Below are 4,350 nucleotides of genomic sequence, written 5' to 3'. Positions count from 1 at the left end.
CATCAACAGTGAAGAGGCAACTCCGGGATGCTGGCCTTCTAGGCAGAGTTCCTCTGTCCAGTGTCTGTGTTCTTTTACCCATCTTAATGTTTTATTGTTATTGGCCAGTCTGAGATATGGCTTTTTCTTTGCAACTCTGCCTAGAAGGCCAGCATCCCGGAGTTGCTTTTCTTTCAAAATCAAGAACATTTCTAAGTGACCCCAAACTTTTTGAACGGTGGTCTACATTAGTTCATGTTTCAACTCTATTTGTCCCAGAAGGCAATTGGTTTTGCAGCAAGGAGCACATAAGACGTAGAAACATTTAAAAAAAACACATATGAATCACAAAGATACTGAATGCAAAGGTAGTACATACAATGCTAGTGCCTTAGTCATGGGTGGGCAGCCATTAATATAAATATATTTCAATATTAATGATCAACATTAGCACCACTAATAGTACAAAGTAAAACCTAGATAGAAGTTAAGTACCTTATCAAATACATCAGGTCAACATCATCAGCATCAAAAAATATGCTGAACTGAAACTAAACATAAAAAATGATGATTACATTATCATCATCTTCAACATCATCATCATCACCATCAACATCAGCCCATGTAATGGAATCCAATACAATAAAGCTAGTTAGGACATTAATCCAAGGGCACTCTGAAATGTATAGAGGGGAAAGAGTTGGGTTAGTTTAATCTGATATATATTTTAGTTTAATCTGATATGTATTTTGGTTTAATCTGATATATATATATATATATATATATGAGTTTAATCTGATATGTATTTTAGTTTAATCTGATATGTGTTTTAGTTTAATCTGATATGTGTTTTAGTTTAATCTGATATGTGTTTTAGTTTAATCTGATATGTATTTTAGTTTAATCTGATATGTGTTTTAGTTTAATCTGATATGTGTTTTAGTTTAATCTGATATGTATTTTAGTTTAATCTGATATGTGTTTTAGTTTAATCTGATATGTGTTTTAGTTTAATCTGATATGTATTTTAGTTTAATCTGATATGTATTTTAGTTTAATCTGATATGTATTTTGGTTTAATCTGATATATATATATATATGAGTTTAATCTGATATGTATTTTAGTTTAATCTGATATATATTTTAGTTTAATCTGATATGTATTTTGGTTTAATCTGATATATATATATATATATGAGTTTAATCTGATATGTATTTTAGTTTAATCTGATATGTGTTTTAGTTTAATCTGATATGTGTTTTAGTTTAATCTGATATGTGTTTTAGTTTAATCTGATATGTATTTTAGTTTAATCTGATATATATTTTAGTTTAATCTGATATGTATTTTGGTTTAATCTGATATATATATATATATGAGTTTAATCTGATATATATTTTAGTTTAATCTGATATGTATTTTGGTTTAATCTGATATATATATATATATGAGTTTAATCTGATATGTGTTTTAGTTTAATCTGATATGTATTTTATACACCCCCATAAGCACAGCGATAGGAGATCAGTGCAAGAGCAATAAGGATTTTTAGGGGCATTATGATGGTGAAACTGAAACACAAGTGCCCCCAAAAGCCCCTCATTCTCCCTGCGGCATTACATTTGAACTTCACTGGGCACCACCGCCTGCCACTAGTTTGACTATTTATTCTGTCCCAACATAACCACAGTATCACACAAACACACATAAAGTTGGGCTAATTGGTTAAGATGAGAGGGTGAGTCACAGAAGCGGGACTTTGCGGGCCAGTTGGATTCTAATCAAACTCATCTCGCCCACAAGATCCCGTGACTGAGACCACACTAAGGCCACCTGACATTCTCATACACATTACAATTACTTATGGATAAAATATTACATCATCCTCAGCTTTTATCCTCAACTCATTTTCAAAGAGTGCAGTTTGTGTGTAGGCTATTGCATAACTGATATTGGGTTATGGTCTAGGTAGGGGTTTTGTCTGGCTATAAAATAGATAACACACTCACTGTTATTGAGAATGTGTCAGTGTCAGCCTGCTATAATAATTAGTTAATCTAGCTACATCCTACATGACCTACAATAAGGCTGGTTTCATAAGAACAACGGCTTTACAGTAGCCTGTGTATTTTATACAAATGATGTGATTACTGATTATGCAATCCTCATGATTTGAATCACTGTGCAATCCTTGAACATATCCTTTCATAAACTACACACTTGATTAGCATCAAGCTGACATTTCCTTGTACAACAACTGGATTATAACGTGCACATTAATATCATATTGCTGCAATATGTCCCTCTGTATAGAATGTAAAACAACATGTTTTAATATACAGCTCTTGTGTGCATTTAGTGAATTCACTGGGCGTTAGTTGAGTCCCAGACATTGTCTGGTGATCCCTAGAGAGTTCAGGTACTCTCAGACACAATCTGTCTGCTACTCTGAGAGACCACCCCGTGAAAAAAAAACAGCACATTTACGACAACTAATCATGCATACCTAATATCAAAACAATAGCATTATCTAAATATTCACAGACAAGTTTAGCGTTCATTGTGCTATTCAAAATGATCAATAACATAGGCCTCTAATTATTAGATAATCGGAGTGACAGCAATAAGAATCCCCCTCACACCTGCTGGCCCTCCCAGCCCTAGTAGACAGACGACATGACAGCCGCTCCGAACTCTCAAGCAAAACATCTTCCGTGTATCATGGATATAACGTCGCTTTAAACTTACCATGATAATATCAGACCAGTCAGCAGGATAGGAAGGAACGACTGTCTGATTTTATGTGTTGTTGTTTCTTTAAGTATCCGTGCTCCTAGTGGTGAGCTCAGCAGTGTCTGGTGGATTTGACTCAATGCATTAAAATAAAATCTCGATACATTGCCTCTAACATTGCTTCATGGTCACGCCACGAGGTAAGAGAGGCCGTGAAGGGGGTGATGCAGTCTCAAAAACAGACAACAGCAATATGGCATTTATCCAAATAAATGTGTTTTTGTTGTTAATTATAGGCTGTTGAAATTCAGAGAATCATTCTAGGGGGGGGGGGTCGTATCAGAGTCAGATATGGCGTTGTCCTGCGTTGTTTTCTGCAGCTATTGGGGGGAAAGTTTGGCATATGCTAGGCCTACTGTAAATGGAAGTATGAGTTTTATTTTCCTAGAAGTATTATACAAATATTGAAACTGGGAAATGGATTCATCGAAATCCATGGAGCGTCACACTGTTTTGTGCGTTTATGGTGCCCAGAACAGGGTTCCGCGCGCGCCAAAAGGAATTCACAATAAGACTTGGTGAAAGGGTTTGAAAATGCAGATGAAATGGGATGTAAGAAAAACAAAACATTGCGTTCTTTTGTAAAATTCTTACAAAAGTCCCCATGTCTCTTTTAAAATATGAATATATTGCGCAATTTAGCACACTAATTTAGTCAGTTGTTGCCTATATGTCACGTTTCACTCTAAGGTAGCTACAATGTTATGTTCTCATTCATTGTAAAGGAAAGATTGTATGGACGCATTAAAAACATTAGTGTTTGCTGCCCCCTATTGATGCTAAAGTAGTCCCACACAAAAGTCAGGTATTCAGTCGAAGTGAAAATCAACACAAATATGACTGTTGTTGTGGCTGATTACGCTTACTATTATAAATTATATTTCTAGTACGGAAATGGTACATCGATTTTTGATTTAGCAGAAATGCTATTGATAATCTTGTAAAAGGCACGGACGGGGTTCGAACCCGCGATCTTCGGTTTACGAGACCGACGCCTTACCACTTGGCCACCGCGCCTGCGCTGGTGAGCGCATGAAAGAGTGTTCCATATCTCATGTAGACGAAGTAGTATGTGTTACACAGCTATTACCCTGAAATGTTTTTTTTTTTATGGCTTATGCCGTGTACATGTATTTAAATTGGAAATAGGTGATGTTTTGTTTAAGACAGAAGTAACACCATTTCAGTTGAAAGGGAGTAGTTAGTAGGGACCCCACCAATGCATGTAAAATATAATGTATTTTAGTATAGGCCTATTTAAATGAACTGTCACTTTGGAAGTGACATTTGGTGTGAGTAATAAAAAAAAGAATGAGAAAAATAAAATGTTTTGCATGAACCACAGGGGGAGGCTATTACACTGCACTGTCTTTCAAAACTTCACAAGACTAGCTAGTACACACACGCACACACACAATTTATGCAATATACAGAACAATTAAAATTATTATTCAAACAGCTTTTTACATTTAAATGACCCTTCAAAAATGTGAGGTTTTCATTGTTGCAGACAATGGGACACATTTGTCACAACATTTTAAGAATGACCAAGCTAGTAATATAAAATGAATGTAATT

At 35.1% G+C, this 4,350-nt stretch overlaps 1 non-coding gene across 1 annotated transcript; it reads right to left on the bottom strand.

Annotated features, from left to right (window-relative positions):
- Nucleotides 1–3,718: 3,718 nt before the first annotated feature.
- On the bottom strand, nucleotides 3,719–3,790 carry trnat-cgu (transfer RNA threonine (anticodon CGU)). Its single transcript has one exon. It is a non-coding gene; the product is annotated as a tRNA-Thr (tRNA).
- Between the last annotated feature and the right edge of the window lie 560 nt (nucleotides 3,791–4,350).

Source organism: Oncorhynchus clarkii, chromosome 13, assembly GCF_045791955.1.
Source record: "Oncorhynchus clarkii lewisi isolate Uvic-CL-2024 chromosome 13, UVic_Ocla_1.0, whole genome shotgun sequence".
Taxonomy (NCBI): domain Eukaryota; kingdom Metazoa; phylum Chordata; class Actinopteri; order Salmoniformes; family Salmonidae; genus Oncorhynchus; species Oncorhynchus clarkii.
Note: the sequence above shows the minus strand (reverse complement) of the source record. Positions and strands in the feature narration are given on the sequence as shown.